General features: G+C 39.1%; 1 long non-coding RNA gene across 2 annotated transcripts; it reads right to left on the bottom strand.

Moving 5' to 3' along the window:
* Window positions 1–8085: 8085 nt before the first annotated feature.
* On the bottom strand, window positions 8086–16940 carry LOC308190372. 2 transcript variants are annotated; one of them, XR_013947134.1, is made up of 4 exons: window positions 16709–16940; window positions 15998–16082; window positions 13952–14382; window positions 8086–13364 (listed from the first exon to the last, which is right to left on the bottom strand). It is a non-coding gene; the product is annotated as an uncharacterized lncRNA (long non-coding RNA). The 2 variants fall into 2 exon arrangements; XR_013947133.1 differs by lacking the exon at window positions 15998–16082.
* Window positions 16941–22097: the final 5157 nt, after the last annotated feature.

Here is a 22097-nt window from a genome sequence, read left to right on the forward strand (position 1 = left end):
TGTCGTTCTATGGATCTTAATGTGCAATTATATTTTTCTTAACGTTCAGTACGATGCTATCATCTTTTCAGTATGCACAAGCTACTACTAATGGAGACAGCAAAGTTTTTCCTAAAATAAAGACACTTTCTAATATATTTGGAGACTTTCCTCCCACCCTAAGATTACAAGTTTCTTACTAATAGTAACTGACGTGCTAAAAAGATTATTTAATTCTAGTCTAGCACAGTCCTACAGAACTTAAAGCACCAGAAGAAACACAGCGGTTTTACCTTTCATAGTTAATTAGATAGTGTCAGGGAAGAATTGGGTGCTGAAGCTTCATCAGCTGTTAAACTGTTTACATAGTTTTTAAATTGCTAGCTAGCATGGTCCTTAGCATGAGTTTGATTTGAGCTAAAACACTGTCAGATTTTCATAGGCCAGAATCCATTCATAATAGATAATTTCATGCACCCTGTTTTGAATGGTAGGAGAGTTTAATGCTATGTAATAATAGACTATGTCTCTGCCAGCTGGTTTCAGTGCCAGAGATCAGCCATAAGCCCTTTACTAATCTTCCCAATACAGATCCCATTTGGTTCTCTAGAGCTACTTGCCCTCTTCTTCTATTGCTGAGATTATTTTTTTCTGAAATCTGCATCAGTGAGACACTTTTTAGAAATTCCAAGGAAGTCTTAGAATAAGGAAGAATGCTCACAGAAAAACAAAACCAAAAACAAACAACAAATACAAAACATAAAACCCACCTTGGCTCTGCAACTCCCTGAGCTTCTTTCTGATTGCTAAGGTTTTGGAGGATTTACCACAGAAATATTGTTATATGATTACATCCTCCTTGTACTTTTTATGAATCCTTTGCAATGGCTAGAGGGACTGTTTTGTACCAGTACAGCTGTTCTTTTATTCTTATACGAACAAGCAGAAAAATGCCCATGGGGGAAAGGTAATTGTTCTTTCTCATACAGTGGCCTAGGAATTTTTGGATTACATACTGCATCATGAAGAATAATAAAGTTTGTAGTCTAGTGTATTAAAATATATCTTGCTGATTAGCATATTTTTTTCTGCAATAATTATCTGTCATTAATGAAGGAGGAAAGCAGGAAATGTTCACATCCTGTTGTAGAATAGACTAATTTAGAAAATCTGTTAAGAAGGAGCTACAGTAACATATCACTCCCAAATATCATGAGATTAAATATCAATGTTTTCCTTTTGATCACAAGTTTTTAGAGAACACCAAAAGGTCTATCACGTGAATTAAATATTGTCCATTTTTAAAATGTAATAAAAACTACAACTAATTAAATTTTCCTAGTGTTTCATATAGTTTGTTAGAAAAAATATTAAAAGGCAATGTAGCAAAAACACATCTATTCCAGTTTATATGGCTGTGAACTAGTGCATAACAGCTCAAAAGAACAAAGTATGTAGGATTCATCTTGTTCTTATTGAGGTCTATGGGATCTGGCATTTATTGGAACAGGACGATTTTACTCCTGGTTTAATGCCAGTGATTGAAATCAAGAAAATGATTTTTCATAACCTTGGATCCTAGTCATCACTGTTTCGTTTTTCCAGTCTAACTCTTTCCAGGCCACACATTTTTACATAATAATTTCATATTTAAACTGAAATTTCAATTGAAATAACTTGGCTTTTCAAAATAATCTGACTATATTTTAAATTTTATTTTAATAAATTCTAATCAATCTATACTCCTATCAGCAGATCTACTCTTGAAGTAGTATTTTTTCCACTGGTCCAGTGTGCTTCAGTTGTCTTTTATTTTACTTTTACAGGAACACAGTGTCATCTAGGAAATACCTTGCAGAAAGAACGAAATGTTAATCTTCTACATGTTAAAGGCTATGCTCTCTCTTTGATCTGTTGCAGTTTAAGTGTTGCCCTATAAAGGATAGAAAGCATTTTTCACAATATGCTGTGTTGCGTATGGAGTTCAATAATATCTTTTAATCTAAACAAAGCATATTGTTCAAGCCTGATTTTAACTTCTGGTTGTCAGTGGTTTTGTTCATTAACTGTAATTTTGGATACTGTCCATATAGACAATATATGTCAGATTTTATTTGGCAGATAATCTATGTCCTGAGACTTTGCAGACTCTTTTTGCCATGTTAAAATCTTTCTCATTATGGTTTTTCACATTTCTGTCTAGACTGTTTAAAAACAAATTTTCTTAGCATATAACCAGTACATAAATGTTTATACAAATACATTTCCCTATTATCATATATCAGTTATGCATATGCTTCAAGTATCAATAAAGAACTATATATGTCTCTGAGCTAGCTAAGATTGTGGCATTTTTTCTGACTTGGAAAGCTTACATTACAAAATGTATACCATTATTTCCACAGTCAGTGGATTCTTCTTGACTGTAAATCATAGGAAGCTAGAGCAGAATAGAGTCATGAATTACTACCAGGAAAGGCCAGTTCATGTTATGAATCTAACTATTTGTAGAGATCGAATGTTTAGCTCCAACCTGGATTTAGCAAAAAGCTTGTCCTATTTTACTCGGTACAGTTTTCAATGTCTTTCTTATCTCAGAACCCTCACTTCTTGCTGTAGACATACATTTCAATTCATGAGGGAGTTTCTCCAGGAAATGGAGCCCACTGAACTAGCATTTTTCATCTTATAGACCAATTTCACTATTCTACTGGCTTTCTCTCTTCTCGTGGCAGTACTAAAGAAATCTTCCAGGAGAGAAAATATCTGTTTGAACTGCAGATTAATTTTAGCCCAGAAATACATATTACTGCCATATATTTGCAACCTGTTAAGGGTTACCTCAGAGCATCAGTCTCCAAAGTGGGGTGCACACAACCCAGGATGTGTGAAAGAGATTCCAGAGGGTTGTGGAAAGAAAATATTTTTGTGCCATTAATAAATAAAATAATAAAAATAATGTTTATTTCATCCTTACCTCATCCTTTTTGACTTTCTTGTTTTGTGTATAATGTACAGAGTATACTAGTACAGAAATAAATGTATTGAATTATAAATAAGAAATATATGCATATTGGAAGCATGTGCTCAGAAATGTATGTGCAAACAGAAAGCTATGGCTTCCTCTGTAGGTTGTTCTCCAGCAACGATAATAAGGGGCTGCTGACACTCAACTATGGCTTATACTACAACCATACTAGAGAGTTCATCCCAGATACCTCCAGTTACATAACATATTGATATTTTCAATGTCTGTGTCTTGGATGTGTAATGGATGTTTTGCTATTATTCATCTAGTCTTGCTGACTCCCTGTAGCACATAATCTGTGTTGCCACCCTATTTGTTTCTCCTTCTCCTTTCTCTCTACCTTGCTCTTCATGACTTTCTCCACCCATTCATTTATTGTATTCTTTTTACCTTCCTTTTGTCCTGTGTTTCTTCCCATTGCCTTCAGATCCTCTCATTCCCTTACACTTTTACCATGTGACCATTTCACCACAGAGCAACTTTATGTTCACTCCAATTAAGTAATTATAAACTGCTCCCATAGACAGGAACAAGTGTAAATAGGAGAGGAAACACATGCCAAATGCAACTTTCCTATTATTGTAACCCTCATGCTCTTTTGTTTGCAATCACTCACCTTGTCAGATCTAAGTTTAGACTATAAACTCCTCAAGGCAGAAACCATTTTTCACTTCCCTGGAAACTGTTTTGCCATCTTATTGCACTATATAAATATTGTTGAACATTTTAAAACACAATTAGTCATTTTGTATGCCACAATGTTCATCTGTCCAGCTAAAGAGTGCTTAAAGGGTTAGAAATTTTATATGGCAGGTACTCTGCATTTCCTAAAAAATGGGGTTTCTTTAGGGTGCCATATATTGGATAACTGAAGAAACTAAAAAAGCAACATCTGTCATATTCATTTTGCACATAGAAATCTCACTGGTATCACTGGCAGGAAGAATGGGCGATGAAAGCAACAGGAAAGTAACTAGTCTCTGATAGGAACTGCTGAATCCAGCAGCCTGATAGAGGTTAGGTGGCTGCAGCTCCATATCCACAGGTCCAACCAGTAACAAGGCTGAGCATGTCATCCTGACAGGTATGCAAACACATGTATACCATATGCATATCCACATGGCCAGACACACACACACTGTAGATGAATCCAGTAACTGATACTAGATTCTCACTCTATCCAATAACTTGTTCTGGGACTTTCATATCTCCAGTTGCGGCATGCACTGACATGCACACATTCAAATGGGTTCCACAGTAAAATCATGGACCCGATGGCCAGCCCAGTAGCTGGCTTGGACCTCCTGGTCCCTCCAGTTACTAATCAGAAAATTCAGTGGTCTCTCTAGTGTCCAGTCTGTCTCCAAGGCCATACAAATCTTCCTGCACACTACGCACACACTCCAGTCAGAGTAGTAATATATGAAGCCGTACTGGGTTTACATGCAAGGGTTTGGTAGCAGAGGGGCTGTGGGGGTAGCCTCTATGAGCAGAGCCCAGCAGCTGCCCAGTGTCAGATCAGAGCCAGCTCCAACCGGCTCCAAAAAGGACCTTCTGCTGGCCAGAGACGAGCCAGGGAGCAATATTTGTTGGGCCTCTGAGAGATCAGATTTAAGAAAAGGGAAAGGAAAAAAACAAACTGCTGCACAACAGCAGCTGGGAGAGCGAGGAGTGAGAAGCAGCCCTGCAGACCCCGAGGTCAGTGCAGAAGGAGGGCAGGAGGTGCTCCAGGAGCCAGAGCAAAAGTTCCCCTGCGGCCTGTGGAGAGGCCCCTGGTGGAGCAGGCTGTCCCCCTGCAGCCCATGGGTCCCACACGGAGCAGATCTCCACGCTGCAGCCGGTGGAGGAGCCCCCGGTGGAGCAGGTGGATGTGGCCTGGAGGAGGCTGCGGCCCATGGAGAGCCCCCGCAGGAGCAGGCCCCGGGCCGGAGCTGCAGCCTGTGGAGAGGAGCCCACGCAGGAGCAGGGGGCCTGGAGGGAGCTGCTGCCTGTGGGGGACCTAGGTTGGAGCAGTTTGCTCCTGGGGGATGGACCCCCCGTGGTAAGGACCCATATTGGAGCAGTTCTTGAAGAGCTGCTGCCTGTGGGCAGCCCCTGCAGGTTCAATTTGGGAAGGATGCCATCCCGTGGCAGGGACTCCATTCCCCGCTCCCCTGCACTGCTCAGGGGGAGAAGGTTGAAGAGAGTGAACGGGGAGGAAGGTGTTTTTAGTTTGCTTTTGTTTTCTCACTGTTCTAGTCTGCTAGTGATAGGTAATAAGTTACATTAATCTCCCTACGCTGAGTTTCTATTTGTGATGATAATTGGTGAGTGATCTCCCTGTCCTTATCTCAACCCTTGAGCCCTTCCCATTGTATTTTCTCCCCTTTTTCCTTTGCAGAAAGGGAGTGAGAGAGTGTTTGTGGTAAAGTTCAGCTGCCCAGCAGGGTAAAAACAAGACAGAAACACCCAAAGGAGCAAACACCAACCAGAAGATTGGCTGTAAGAGTGTCATATGCTCATTTCAGCCAGATTAACTGTCCATTAGAACCCCGTCATATTTATTTGTAACTGCATAGGACAACGAGGCTAACAGACCTAGGACATTGAGCAAATTCTCATTGCTCATACGGATGTGAAAGAATGAAAAGGCTATCAGCTCCCAAAGGACACTAAAAGAGTATCCAAAAACAGCACAAGAGAATCTCAGGAGATGTGAGAGTACAGCATCGTTTTTCCTCTGTCATTGCAAAGAATCCTGCCTAGACCACCCAAGTACAAAGTCCAAATACCTTGGAGGCTGCACGTGAGGTGGACTACGTGGACACATAGGTTTTAGTGCTTTTGAGTATGTGGGTAAGACTGTGTGTGAATGAATGACATAACTTTTGTTTAACAATAAAATCACCTTTTCTTGTATGTGTCATATTGAGTTTTGCTACATTTGGACTGCAGTTTTGCAGCATTATTTCCTACAGGCCGGTTTAGATGTCACCTTGCTCAGTGTGTTGGCTGCTGTGAAACCCTGTTATTAGCCACACTAGAACTTACAAGAACATACAAGCACTTACTAAATTTCAAGAACTTACATGCTTAGGTTCAGTTAATGAATTACACTAGGTGCCTGACACATAAATATTTTGTGTAGTAGTAGCATGTCATGCTCTCACACCTAAATCTGTTTCTGGACCTGTGTGTGTTTCAGTCACAATTTGTTCATTTTTCTTCATTTGTGCTGGAAACCTAGCCTGATGTTGAAAACAGAATTTGTTTGCACCTTTAATAGGCAATCATCACTGCAGTATTTGACTGCTAAAGGGCTCACAGACCTTCTAAACAATCTCACAACAAATTATAAACATACACAGTAGCACTTATATTATGGGCTTTGAAAATTCCCCATCCAGTTAGCTGTGGTATTTTTCTGCACTTGCAGAAGTTGTTATACCCATTACACTACTAAATAATAAATAAACAAGCGCAGATTCTCATGATCTTAGAAAAGCTTAATTACAATCAAATAAAGAGGAGTTTCGTCTGAGGAAGAACATCAGGATTTAGTGAAGCAGTTGAAGCTGAATTTAATGAAATACAATTACTTACTGAGCAGCCAGAGTGTGTGGGTGAAGTGCAACTGTGAGGGGGAAGGTTTGAGTATGTGTACATATTGCTATTTGTAACCACCCTTCACACACCAAGTGGTATACTCTGCTTCCTGAACACAAAAAGAAAAAAAAATCTTTCTTCTACAAATAAGTGCAATTTTCCTTTTCATTTTCTCATTTATTTTGATATATGGGGCAGCATATAATGTACAGCTATAATAACTACAGCTAAAAATATTGTAAGGAAATAGGCAAGAAGTGCAGTATACAAGTGACTGCTAAACTTACAGGGATGTAACACTGAAAGAGAACAAGGGCTGTTTCTCCTTTAGTAGGAGACACACATTGAGATATACTAAAGGCAGCAATTTAAATTCAGAAAATGCCTTGCAACGCAATGTCTTCCTCTCCTTTAGGAATGTTTTCCTCACCATTAAAATCATAGTTTATCTCTTGGATGTCCTCTGTGACTTCCCACAGGACTTTCTAATCAATGGTGTACTGTCTGAAGAGAAGGCGTAAAGTGTGTTGTCAGTTGTTTAGGGCACTATCCTTGGAAGTGAAAAGCCTGGATTGGACATAGCCATACTAATAAAAGCTTGAATCCTAGGTCAGCTACTTCTACATCTACTGCCCTGACAACAGAAAAGAGGAACTGTTAGCGCAATGACCAGGTCTATAAGGAAGTTTTGGTCTTACATATATACTCAGGTCTGGGAAGGTGGGAGAGAGAGCTACAGCCCTTTTTATCAGGTTTCCCTCTGACTGTGTTTGTCATCTTCCTGTTCTACATATCTGATGCTGCAAATCTCACTCTGTACAGTGTCTACAGATATGAAAATGCAATTCTATCTGATTTTTGCCAAAACAAACTTACCTATTCCTCCATCTGACAAATACTCATTTTATCAGTCTCCACTTTCAAGATGCCAATTGCTTATGGGAGGACTAGGGAGTTCATTCCTACCTGCACATTTTCACAACTATGGAATCAGTAGCTGAGCCAGTTTCTCCTATACATGCAGACTTAGTTTGTCAGCAGTCACAAAGATTGCATTTTTTCCATGTTTATGGTTTAAGAGACTTTAAGAAATGTTTATGTGTGTCTGCTACCTTTGACCCAAAGACAAAATCTGTATTTCCAACTTTGGGGCACAGCAGCTCTCATCAGTTTCAGGTTAATTGATTATATTGTGAACTTTATTTCTCCTGTAAAAGGAAGCTCTGAGTTCTTTTTGTACTAACATCACATTCTGTACTAACTTCACATATTATAACCCTTCTTTTGTAGTATAACTTCTGAAGTTCTCACTCCACTCAAGTCAATGACAGGAGGCTACTGAGTTTGAGTCCAAATTTTCATCCATGGATATAAAAAATACAGCTCCTTCCATCCGGCAGTTCTGGAAGAGGAACAACTTTTTTTAGCTACAAACATGGTTAAAGTACTGTAATTTATTTGTGACACAGAATTAAAGACATTTTTGCCATCTGGAGGAAACATTCTGTTACCATGGGTTTGTTTTGAAAACTCAAAAGGTGGCATCCCCAATGTGTAAGCAGAACAAGATTTGTTTTTCATATACAATGGCCTTACTTGAGCATTTGACAAAGCCAAATGTAACAGGATGCTCTATTCACTGCTTAAATGTCTTAGTAGGTAGATTTGTGTACCAAAATTGGAATTAATCCAGGTTATTTTCATTTTCAAAGTCATCATTTTCTCATCACAAAACTGCTGAAGGAGGGATGTGGTCATTTTTTGTTTTGAATCTTTTTCTCTGACTCTGTCCTTAATTACAGTTCTCTCTTCCAAAATTTACCAGCTGCTGCTCTAACAGAGGATAAACAAATCAACTTGAGAAGACATTCAGGAAGATGGAACCAGAAAACATGCATGGGATCTGGAAAATGAAAATTTATCTGTTAGGAAATGATGAGACTGTTTTATTCTCTGAAATAGATTAAGACAGAAATTCCTACATATCAGAGCTCTTCTACAACTATTACAATAAAATCAATAAATGTATGAAGGATAACTGGATGAAGTTCAGGGTTAAAATTAAATAAAATAACAGTGACAGGTGAACATATAGAAAGTGACAATCCAAGACTAGTAAACAGCAAGCAACTCTGCTTTAAGAGTGAGAAGTGTAAAGACCAACATCATGTACTCAGTACAGGATAAGTGAACTGTTGCAAGGCAGAGCTCCCAGCTTTCTTCTTTCACTGGAAGTCTCTGTGTAAGGGTGGAGCTCTGTCTCTGCTCTCTGCCTTTTCTTAGGTAGATGCTCTTATTTCTAGTCCCCTGGTGCAGTACAATATACAGGTGTTACTGATTTTTAATGTTATTATTCTCTGTATTCTTTTGTGGGTATTGGAGAGATTGAAAGGGTTTTGGTAGACATAAAAAAATGAATCTGGATGGGAAAATATTAACTGTGTTAAATGGTAATTATTGTGTTGGTAGTAACACCTATGAGCATCAGCCTATTTTTTCTCTCCTGAGGTACAATCGCGGCATAAGAGATGAAACTCAGGCCAAGAATAATAATTTGCTGCAGACCCTTTCTCAAGAATTTGTTACATTTTGTTTGACCATGCATGACTTCACATTTCATCCAGTGTTCAGACACTTGAATATTTATAGCAAAAGTATTCAGTAAAAATGTTGGTATTTTTTTTCCATCTGTTAATTACTTGTAACAATTTTGGGGTCAAACCCACTGTGTGACAGTTCACTTCTTAGGGTTTTGTGCTTTGGCTTCAATATATACAAGTGAAATGAGATTCATGTTCCCCATGAAGTTAATGGAGATATTTTGAACCTACTCTGTGATCTTCTCTGTTTCATTTTTCAGAAGGTAACTATTCTGGCTCACTTTATTGACAACACTGGGAACCGAAAAATTTGCCGAGGGGCGGGAACAAACCCTATACTGACAATCCATCATTAAAGCACACTACTGTAACCCAGTGTACTGAACCTTGTATCCTGGTTTTTGGGTCATAACTCATCTTTTCTTAATTTTATATCTGCTTTTCATGTCAGATCCCAAATGACAGTTTTGCAGGTTACTCTACCTTTAGGTGAGAGACAGGAAAGTAAGTTGGCAAAACATGCCCTCTGACAGTGGGAGTTTATGTGGAACTACACATTAGAAGTCATGTCTCACTACTGGGAAAGGTCAGAAAAGCTATGCTTGAATAACAGGTAATCTGGGAAAGTAACTACAGGGCTACTGAAATAAAGCTGGGGGGAGGGGGGGGGAGCTGTAAAGAGTCTAGATGTAAAAGAAAGAAAGATTTAAAGGAAGTTGCTGTAATTCAAAGATTACTGTAAAAACAAAGTTGTCTGAGGAAGAGAATGTAAGAGATAATGATCTATGAGCTGCCTTATCCTTGAATATCCTATGCATCAGTGTTCTTTTATATTTTAATTGTTTTCTTGTTTCTTCTCAAAATGTTATTTATCAATATTCCTTTTCAAAATGCAAGCATCAGAGAAGGGCATATGTTCCACCTCAGCAGCAGCAGTCACGGGCACTAGTAGAGGTATCGCATGCTTCCTACCAGTCTTCACTGGCAGTCAGGCTTCCTCAAGTACCTGAACCACTGGGCAGGGGCTGGGGGAGCAAAGTCCCTCCCTCCCACTGTAAGTGAAAAGCAGGTTTGAGACCACCTGATGAAACTGAACAGGTACAAGTCTATGGGATCCAGTGACATGCATCCTGGAGTCCTGAGGGAACTGGTTGACAGAGTTGCCAAGCCTCTCTTCATCATATTTGAAAAGTCATGGTAGTAGGGCAAAGTCCCTGGTGGCTGCAAAAAGGAAAATATCGTTCCCATTTTTAAAGGGTAGGAATGAAGACACAGGGAACTACAGACTGGTGAGCCTCACCTCTGTGCCTGGAAAGATCATGGAACAGATCCTCCTGGAAGCAATTTCAAGTCACATACAAGACAAGGTAGTGATCTGAGAAAGCCAGTGTGACTTCACTAAGGGTAAATTGTGCCTGACCAATCTGCTGGCTTTCTATGATGGAGTGACTGCATCACTCAACAAGGGAAAACCAACTCGTGTCATCTATCTGAACTTCTGTAAGGCCTTTGACATGGTCCCACGTGATGTCTTTGTCTCTAAATTGGAGAAAGATGGATTTGAAGGGTAGACCATTCAGAGGATAAAGAATTGGCTGGATGGCTGCAGTCAGAGAGTTGCAGTCAATGGCTCTATGTCCAGGTGGAGGCTGGTGATGACTGTTGTCCCTCAGGGGTTGTCTTGGAACCAGTACTGTTTAGAGTGGTGCAGTTGATACAATAAAAGTAAGGGATGCCATCCAAAGGACAGGCTTGGATAGACAAGCTTGAGAAGTGGGCCCATGTGAACCTAATGAGGTTCAACAAGTCTAAGTGCAAGGTGCTGCACCTGGGTGAGGGTAATCCCAGACATGAGTACAGACTGGGTGAAGAACTCACTGAGAGCAGTCCTGCAGAGAAGGACTCAGGGGTTCTGGTGGACAAACAGCTTGACATGAGCCAGCAGTGCATGCTTGCCACCCAGAAGGCCAACTGTGTCCTGGGCTGCATCAACAGAGGAGTGACCAGCAGGTCAAGGGAGGTGATTGTCCCCCTCTGTTCTGCCTTTGTGAGGCCTCACTTGGAGTACTGCATCCAGGTCTTGGGCCCCCAGCACAAGGAGGATGTTGATCTGTTAGAGCTGGTGCAGAGGAGGGCCACGAAGATCAGAGGGCTGGAGCACCTCTCCTATTAAGAAAGGGTGAGAGAGCTGTGGATGTTCATCCTGGAGAAGAGAAGGCTCCAAGGAGACCTCATTGTAGCCTTTCAGTACTTAAACAGGGCTTATACAAAAGATAGTGACTTTTTACACAAGAAGATAGTAATGGAGCAAAGGGGGAACAGGTTTAAACTAAAAGAGGGGAGATTTAGATTAGATATAAGAAGAAATCCTTCACTATGATGGTGGTGAGGCACTGGCACAGGTTGCCCAGAGAAGCTGTGGATGCCCCATCCCTGGAAGTGTTCAAAGCCAGGTTGGATGGGGCTTTGGGCAACCTGATCTAGTGGGAGATGCCCCTGCCCATGGCAGGGGGGTTGGCATTAGATTGTCTTTAAGGTTTTTTCCAATCCAAACCATTCTTTGATTCTATGATACTACTCAGTGTTCAGCTTTCTGTATGTAATCCCTACAAAACAAAGCATTACTGAGGAAGCTCACGTTCAGCTGAATCCCCACTATGATCTCTCTCAGGCTCAGTCTTTCCTGGGTTTCATCTTAGAAGCTCAGCCTGCATTCTTTACTCCCAGGTGTATGACCTTACACTTAGCCAGACAGAAACATATGGATTGTGCCCAATTTACAAGATGATCCAGCTTTCTACATTAGTGAACTGCATTCTTCATTATTTACCACTCCCTCAATCTTTGTCAACAGCAAACTTTATCAGTAATGATTTTATGTCGTCCACATTACTGGCAAATATTAAGTACTGTACAATCAAGAATAGATCCCCATGGGGCTCCAGTAAAGTTGTACAGCTAGATGGTTCTCCAGAATAGCATTCTGAGACATGCAGTTTTTAATCCATTTTTAATATACCATGTTGTTTTTGTATCGTTCTGTTTTCTGATTTAAAATGCTGTAAAATACAAAGAGCAAGACCTTAGCTTTCAACTTTATCAATTAAATTTGTGTGCTTTTTTTTTCTTTCATTGTATTAATTTGATAAAATTTTCGATCATAAGCATCTGCTGATGGCATTATTTAAATAACCCTCCTGTAATAGTAGAGCCTTAATGACTAGTTGGTACTACTACATGATGAGAACCTGATTAACTGGGAGCTAAGTGCCAGTCATTAAGGCTGCCTATTCAGCTCTTTGTAGGAATTGAGATGGCTTATTGGAGCATTTGGATTGAAGACGTTTATTAATGTGCATATGTATCTGCTAAATGTTATAACAACTTAAACTGTAACTATAAATTACCAGGGACAAGCTCCTCACCAGGGCTTAAATATTTAGATACCATTTCAGATGTTTGCATGTAAAATATAAACTCCCTAAAAGCACTTCAAGTGCTATATCCAGCTATCTCTGGAGACACCTAAATTCTTTAGATGCCTAAACTTTAACCAGTAATTCAAAGCCACCAAGTGTATAATAGAAATCAATTGTTTTTCGCATATTTCAAGAAAATTTACAGATTATGTATTTTCATGTTTAGGTTATCTCTAATGATTATTTTAGTATATTTCCAGAACTTGTTTTCTGGTTCTGATTTCACATATAGGTAGGCGTCTCTTTTACCCAAAAGCCTAATGCTTAGAGCAAAAAGATCCATTCATCCACCTAAGTTACAGAGGGAGTCAAAAATTCTTCTTCATAGCCTTTGTTTCATTCAGGCATCACAATCACAAATAAAACCTTACATCTGTCCCACAGCTGAATTCAAGACACCAGGATATGTCTCTGGGCACTTCAGTCTCAGAGGCTTAGATCTCTCTTGCAGATAGGTGCCTGTGTTTTTGCTTTCCAAAAAGAGCACCTGGATCTTTTTTCTGAAAAGCTTGTAATTGTGGTTGTCTTGGACCTTCATTTCTGTTTCCTTTCTCCTCCTTCTTATAAGCACAGACCTGCCACGGAATTGAATGTGCAGCTGTGTTTCACTTAATCAGTCATTAGATGTTCAAATTTTCATGTTCTTAACTATAAAGGTAGAATACTGGTATGAAAGGATTTTGAAAACCTGCCCTGTTTAAAAGAAAAAAAAAAAAGATAAAAAAGTTTTATTTTTATTTAATTTTAATTTTATTTTATTTTTTGAAGATGTAGGTAGTTGTCTTCAACTTGAAAAAGTCTGTTTAAAACAATGACGTTGACACATTCTTAGCACTGGAGCATCCCTCACTGTAACATACTCCGGCAGCTAAGCTTTGAGATGTACACTGGTTCTATTTTAATAGGAGACTAATTGGCTTACAAATGAATCTGCTTAGGTGAAGCAAGTATAAATGGTTTCCTCAACAATACATACCACCACAAAACCTTAGAGTTGACTTAAACTTTAAGATTACTTTGTTGTACAGTTTGATGCCAGCTTTCCACCCTAGCGATATGATCGGGTAAGGATACTCTTTCAGCTTTTTTAGATGGGCAACGTATATATTTATAAGATTATAGCCCATATGTTGGAATTTAGTTGACATTTCATGGACTTGGCCATGCCATGGTTTTCCTTCCTTTCTGGAAATGTCCCTCCCTGTTTAGCTGCCAGAAGAATGCAGCTGACATCAAGAAGTTTTCTTAATATATCATAGATGTTCTGATTTAGCACTTACCGTTTCACCTGATGAGATCGATCTACCTTTTCCGCTTGCACAGTGTACCACTTCTCAATAAGCCCCTATCCATTGGGAGTTTAACTGTGCCAGCTACAAGGCAGAATTTGTTGATGGATTGTCTTGAGTAATACACAGCAGCAGGACATTTGAAACGCTTTCCTTTACATCCTTCTGATCACTAGATTACTTTTTACAATTTAGAAATAAAACTGTCATTATAAGGAAAAGGAAGTGGTGCATTCTGTTTCTCTTTGGCATTCTGATTCTTTTGCTTGAAACAGACCTTGGCTCCTCTTCTCAGAATAGTATGAAAGACAAGGTCACATAATATGAATTTCTCATTTAAACTATGTTAGGCAGTAATTCTTCAATTCAGACTATTCCCATAGTGCTCTGCACTTATTACATTACAGAGACGAGGACTGCACCTGAAACGAAAAAAAAAAAAAAAAGAAAAAAAAAAAAAGAATTAAACCAAAAGAACATTTTATATATATTAACATCCAGGAGAAAAATAATGATAATAATAATAATTTAAAGTTGATTCTGGGCACGCTACCCTTTTTAGTTCTTTATGGCACACAACAGAATGCTGGAAAATTTTATTTGCTTATCATGAATGGCCAGCAGTTCCCTTAGTCTTAAAAGCAGTAATCATTGACAATCAGACATAATCACTCATGTGCTACAGCCAATGGGCATAAACATGATAGATGAAAATGTTTTTTATTTAAGCTTAAATTCAACATTAGAAAATTCTTTGGCATAAAATCTTCCTCTCCCCCAAGAATATCTAGTTTTTAAAGTGATATATGAGCACAGACATATAATAGCATGAGAGATTACTGCATTTCTTAGCATTGGAATAAAGGTGAAAATGTAGATTATTTTCAACTGCTTATTACTCTATAAGTTGGTTAAGAACTTCAGCTACAACACAGATCAAGTGTGTACATCTTCCCTCTTTTTTCCATTTAGTAAAATGGAATATAGAGTCAATATCATGTTAACTAACAAGGAATCTACGGGACCTTCAGTATTTGTACAGTGTTTAGATATATTTTCTAGCTCCCTCTAACCTAGGTCTTTACATTGTTGCCTGTTATTTAGCTATGCAAACTAATACAATCATTCTCACAGGAGATTCTATCATATATTCAAATAATGCTAAAAGATAACTTTAAAAAAGCAACTATGCCTTCAGGAAGTGACTGATTTTTATTTTTATTTTTTCAAAAATACAAAATAAGCTGGAACTGAACAGGTGTACCAGATTCATTGCCTATAACTCTGGTAAATCAGCCTTTTTGTGTTGTGTAGGAGTCTGGACTACACTGACTCACCTTTCTTCATATAATACTTTGTTTGGATTGCCTTGCTTTCTCCAGTGAGAAAAAGCAAACATCTCTGATGTATATTACATATCCACTACCTCCAGAATCAGAGGAGCTTTAGTCTCAACAGGCAGCTAGGAACCCAATAAAATGAGTTGTCCTGTTCTTCTCAGGCTCAAAGCAAATTGACGTGGCTGTTGGATTTCCTGAAGTTTGTTTAATAAACAAACCAAAGAAAAAATTAATCTGTATGAACAGAGAGCAAGCAGTTTAAAGCATAGGGCAGGTGTTCTTAGACACCAACCATTGCAAAATTTTGTTTAAGCTTACAAAGGTTTTGATTTATATTCTAGTTCTATATTTCTCTAAATAAAGTGAGCTTGCACAACACGAGTGGTTGTTTGATAGGTTATTATAAGGCTTGCCTAAATTGGCAATCTAGTTTAGACAGTCACCAAAACAGGTAAATACATTGAAAGTAAATGAATAGGGTGGCATAGGGTGGCATGCAGTTTGCCTTTTTTTTTTTTTTTTTTTTTTAAGAATGGTGAAGCAATATCTGCCATTACCAATAGCTAAATTGGGTGAATTTTTCACTTGTTTCTAGGAGGTAAAGTTATTTAAACAACTAAGAAATGTGCCAGAAACTTATACTAATCTATTTATATTTTTTTTAATTATGTAAAATCACTATAATAATATTGTTTACCTAAAATCGGTATTGTATACACTAAGCACAGATTCCATACAGCTACTCTAGTGTTGCCATCTCTCTGTCAAGGAGACTGTTCATTCTGCAGAACAAGTTTAAAAATTAAAATTAAGTTACTACAAAAGATCAACGTAAACTTCTAATAACTCTATATCCATTAAACCTCAGGCCCCATTATGTCAGGTAACAATACAAATGACTAGTATTAAAATAAATTGGACTTTATATACTTCAGGAAAAGAGAGCCTGATCAGACTTAACCTTGGATGTAATGTCAATATCTTAAGTATTTTAATTTAACTGTTATACAATTGTGGAAGCACTCCATAGCTTTAGAGTTTCCATACATCCTGAAACTCACTTGCAATGTCATTTATCATTGCATCTGAAGTGAAACAATTATCACTGACAGGCTTTTAAAGAAATATTTAGTTTATAAGTAAAAGCCACTTAAAAGAAGTGAAATACTTTTTCTTTGAGTTACTTCTCAGCTAGCAGTAGCTGAAGTATCATCTCTAGGAAACAAAATCTTCACTGATTTTTTTCTTCACTACAAACATAGTTCAGCTGAATGACTTTTTTTTTTTTCTAAACTGAAAACATCAGCAACATGGCAATAGTATTATTCAAGCTTATTTGTTCAATTAAATCTTCCAGCACTGAAGATATTTATTTTATATTAATATGATTATTAAAAAGAATGTATACCTTCATGTTGTGGTTTAACCCGGCTGGCAGCTAAACACCACACATCCGTTCGCTCACCCTCCCCCCTCCCTCTCTGGGATGGGGGAGAGAAACTGGAAAGTGAAGCCTGTGAGTTGAGATAAAGACAGTTTATTAAGACAGGAAAATAATAATAACAACAACAATAATAGTGATAATGATAATAGTATTAATAATAATAATGTGTATGAAACAAGTGATGCACAATGCATTTGCTCACCACCCGCTGACCGATGCCCAGCCTATCCCCGAGCAGCCGGCCCCCCACCCCGGCCAGCCACCCCTATCTATTGTTTAGCATGACGTCAGATGGTATGGAATACCCCTTTGGCCAGTTCGGGTCAGCTGTCCTGGGTCTGTCCCCTCCCAGCTCCCGCTGCACCCCTAGCCTGCTCGCTGGCAGGACAGAGTGAGAAGCCGAAAAGTCCTTGGCCTGGTGTAAGCACTGCTCTGCAACAATTAAAACATCAGCATGTTATCAGCGCTCTTCTCATCCTAATCCAAAACATAGCACCCTACCAGCTACTAGGAGGAAAATTAACTCTGTCCTAACTGGAACCAGGACACTTCAGAAGCAAATGAGAAGCAAATACCTTCTCCCCACGTTCAAAAAACCTAGGGAATATGATCCTAAAAGCTTTATTTTAATATCTCCCCAGATCAGCTGTGGAATGTCTACATTTGCAGACACAAACTTATTTTAACAGATTAAGAAATGCACAGAACAATCTGCAGGTTTATTGTAAGTCATACACCCTTGAGCTAAAGTGTCCCTCTAGAACTAGGGGATCCAGAGATTGGAAAAAGAAGGCTAAAGTAGGCACCAGGATGTATGAAAGGATAAATCTGCAACCATTTTGGTGGGAATTAGACTCTGCATTTATCTCATATAATCTTTTTCTGTATACGGTTTCCTTAAAATGACAAATGACATAAAAATATAGTTTTAATGCTTTAACTTTATTTCTGTCACAGAAGGTTCAGTTTATAAATTAGGCTCTGAAATGCAGACAGAAATTTCCTTTTTAAGAAAAAAAATGCTTTTCAGAGTAAGAACAGTAGTGCATTCACATGCACAACTGACATTTCATGTAATGATCCACAATCTGAAAAAAAAAAAAAAAAAAAGAGTACGTTTACTGATAATGGATTCATTAGAATCTCTATCCTACTGCCAACAGGCACAGGAAAAATTTCTCTAGCTACATGTGTTGGCTACTCTTAGTGTTGATGGAAGAACTGAAATGTCTTTCAATCGCATCCAAGTAAAAGGGGATCTTTGTTCTGTGTTCTAGTGGGACTGAAAACGTTCATTTTGAAACTCAAAGGTGTACACTCTAGGAAGACTTAGAAGATGTTTGTTAACTGAGGAGGCTCCAAAAGGGGAAGTTAGACTAAATGTGTCACTGTTAAATTTATGACGAGTTCCAGAGGCCCAGGCACTTTTAGGTTCCAAGAAATCTCAAAGTAATGCAAAATATGAAGGAAAATTATTTTTGCATGTACTTCACAAGAGCAGATTCATTGGCTGCATAATTCTATTTGAATAAAATATTTAAATTTGAAGTATAAACTTTGCTTGCTAGGAACATGAAATATTTCCATGGTATAACTTGTTAGAGATCAGAAAAAAAGAATAATATATGTATGTATGTATGTATGTATACATGGAAAGTATTCAGTTATTCTATAAGGCCGTAATACACATGTACATATAACTTGTATATTATTATTCTATATATCATTACACACAAAGCTTTCTCCTGACTTTCTTTACAGTTAGTTTTATGTTTCATTTCAAAAATCTTAACAGTGTGAGTGCTTGAGAAAAAAAAAAAAAGAAAAAAAAAGTGGTTTCTAATTTTGTTTCATATGAGTGATAAGACACGGTTGTAAGTGAATATGGGACTGTTGGGTTGTAAGTGAGTAAGTGACGTGTGAGCGGGACTTCCCAAACTGCCTAAGAGAGCATCTCACTATAAACCGATCACAGTAACAAGTCAGGTTAAACCAGGGAATTACCTTTTGAAGCACAGGATGAGTCAAAAGGAAATATAAGAAAATATCAAAATTGTAATGATGAGACGAGACTTAGGAAAGATCAGCAGCAGGGCTGGTGTGACCCTGCCAGATCTGACACAGCACATCCCCCCATGCATACCCCCAGTAGCAAAATAAATAAATAAATAAATAAATAAATAAAACCCCCGAACATTCTGCATTCTGAAAACTCTGGATGGACCTGGCTAATTTCATCTTTGGCTCTCACAGAAAGCTTCATCCTATGGCTCTTCATAGTTGTCACTCCCAGGGTTAGGCAGGCCATGCTCTGCAGGAAGAGAATGGAATTTTCTACATCAGATGATGTAGACGGAATTTTCTACATCGATCCTTTCAGCCATAGTAGTAAGAAAAAGTAAGTGAAAGCAGTTGTCCAACTGTCTCTAGTGAACAGTTTATTTGTTCATCTAATGTACTATGCATCACAACCCTGAGATGCAGATGGGATAGAAGTTGACAGAGTAATATAGGAGTCCTTTTTCTCCTAATTGTTCTACTTTGCATATCTCCCAAACCAGAGAAATTGCTAAGCTATCGACGCTATCTTTTAGTGATGTTTACAAGACATTTAGCAATATAAAAATAGTAGTTTGTGTAGATAGTGAGGAAAAAGAAAACATTATGAAAGAATTAGAATTGCTAAGATAATTATCTTGAAGCAACAATGTGATAATAACTTGTGTTTGGTACACAATAATCTCAGAAGAGATATTTGCCTTACCTCACTTTTATGATTCATATTTTAATTCATAAAAAATGTTCCACTAATAGACTGTAGGTGATTATGAGATGATCCTTACTTTCAGTACATCAAGCATCACAGCTTTTCATAATTGTTTTTTTGTTGATCTGTCCCCTCCAACACAATTTTGGGCAAGTGGGCCAAAACTCAGCAAACCATCTCCCTCTAGGAAAGTATTTGAACATACATAGGCACGTAAACTTAATTTTCCTGCTGAACAGGACTTAGTCCTCCTGTTTATATGCCTCACACATCTGGGGCTAAAAGGGCTTAGTATAAGTATACATGTTTGAAAATTATCTTCCTGCATAAGCACACATATACAGGTCTAGTTACCCACTGAAAATCAGCTGTTTCTTATTGCATAGATACTAAAGTACATTGAACCACAAAATTCTTCCATTTAATGATATTTTAAATGATTCTGACATTTGCAACATTTAGATGTAATCGGTGTTCTCGGAATCTTTGCTGGAATCATTACAGGCACTTGTGTTCACCAGCAGAGCTTGGAAATGCAGGAAGTTTTGCAAAGATAATTGTTGCTACTATTTCTTTGCTAACTTCTCATGAAGATGTATATATTAGGAAGTAGCTTCTAAATATAAACTGAATAATCAAATAAACTATATGTGCACAGATTAAGTTTGTGAGGTTTTCTCATTAGTGGGTCCTCAACACAAAAGAACAGGGAAAGATTCGGGAGAATTAATAAACACACAGATGCACATACCCTAAGAAGCCACAGATAACGGGGTCAACACCAAAGACCAGTGGTCTGGGTACCTGATTAATGGGCCATTGACAGAAACTCTCAAGGCCTTGAGGAGGTTCATCCAGATGCTTTGTGACTGATAAGACGAGTGAAACAAGATTATCCTGGGTCTCATGAGAAAGTGCAAGCTTATTACGGGATACTTGAAGAAGCTTGTGAGATTGTGAAGTTTATTGAGATTTTTAGCAGAAGTGCCAAAGAAAATAGTGTGTAAACAATCTGCTGGACTGGCACTCTTGACTGGCTGTGCTCTGTACAATCTCAGTCTGTTGAGCTTTCTTACTGAACCCTCCTCTTAAGCATTTTCTTAACATGAGTGTGGGGGTTGTGTGTGTGTGTGTGTGTGTGTATGTGTGTGTGTGAGAAATCTGCTAGTGAGCATGTGTCTGGACTAATTGACAAGTAGGAAGCGTGGTCTAAGTGCCTGCTACAGGAGACAGAGAGTGTGGATCAAAGGAGCATGTAGGAGGGGGAGTCTGGTAGCTGGAGTGTCTGGGGTCAGCTCCTGGATAGGCTGAGGGTCTATTGAGAGCTCCTGGAGGTATCCATGTATGTGTATGATGCTAAAAAATCGCCACCTGGAGTAACTGGTGGGTCACACCATAGACAGCCACTTATAGAGGCCTTAGGTCTCTTAGGTATCTTAGGATACTGGGGAGACAGGGAGTTTGGTGTGCAGCTATTGGAGGGGTTCTAGCTCAGGGCCAGACAGCAGGAAGTCCTTTTTGTGTGTACATGGGGTGGGCTCTGTTAGCAACCTTTGAAGCCAATTAGCCTTTAGGTGAGAACAGGATCAGGCCATCGGTATGCTCCACATTTCTGGAAATGCTGTTTGTAGGCACTGCTTTCCTGTCTGTCTGTCATTGCTGGTGGCTGGCTGTGTGTGCATGCACGCCTGTTCATCCGTGTGTCAGAGCTACCTGCCCAGCCTTGCTACTGCCCAGACCTGGGGTCAGGAATCTCGGCAGCCTGACTCTTGGTGACTGGGTCAGAAGGATTCCCTTCAGCTCTGGTGGGCTGGGACTGATAACTGCCTTGGGTCCTAAAGCTCACCAGATTTGGCCTTCCTTTAGCTCATACTCCTGGAGGCCCCATCTGAATTACACCTACTGGTTCCCAGCATGCAGAGAGAGGGAGCAGTGCTGTACATGCCAGGCTTGGAAGCAGCCTTACTCTGAGCTCCTTCTCCCAGAAGCTCCCAGCCCCACTGTAGCCCCAATACACCTCCAGGAACCCAAATATAAACCCAAAACTTCTGTGGAGAATGCCAAAAACTTCTGAGGAGAACACCAAAAGCAAACAGAATAGGCATGAAAACACAGAATCAAGGTGTCAAGGCCCCATTTCATACAGTAATGGGAAGTTATATAGGTGAAAACTCTTTCAAAGGAGCCTAGAGCAGTATCATCCCACCCTCAGCAAGTACGCCGATGATACAAAGCTGGGAGGAGTGGCCAATGTGCCAGAAGGCTGTGTTGCCATTCAGCAAGACCTGGACAGGCTGGAGAGCTGGGCAGGAAGTAACCAAATGAGGTTTAATAAGAGCAAGTGTAGAGTCCTACATTTGGGAAGGAACTACCTCATGTATCAGTACAGGCTGGGGGGCGACCTGCTGGAGAGGAGCTCTGTGGAGAAGGACCTGGGGGTCCTGGTGGATGACAGATTGACCACAAGCCAGAAGTGTGCCCTGGTGGCCAAGAAGGCCAATGTGATCTTGGCATGCATTAAAAGGAGAGTGGCCAGCACATCAAGGGAGGTGAGCTTCCCCCTCTACTCTGCCCTGGTCAGGCCTC

The sequence above is a fragment of the Anser brachyrhynchus genome (genome assembly GCF_964034855.1).
Source record: "Anser brachyrhynchus genome assembly, chromosome: 2".
In the NCBI taxonomy this organism is placed as follows: Eukaryota; Metazoa; Chordata; class Aves; order Anseriformes; family Anatidae; genus Anser; species Anser brachyrhynchus.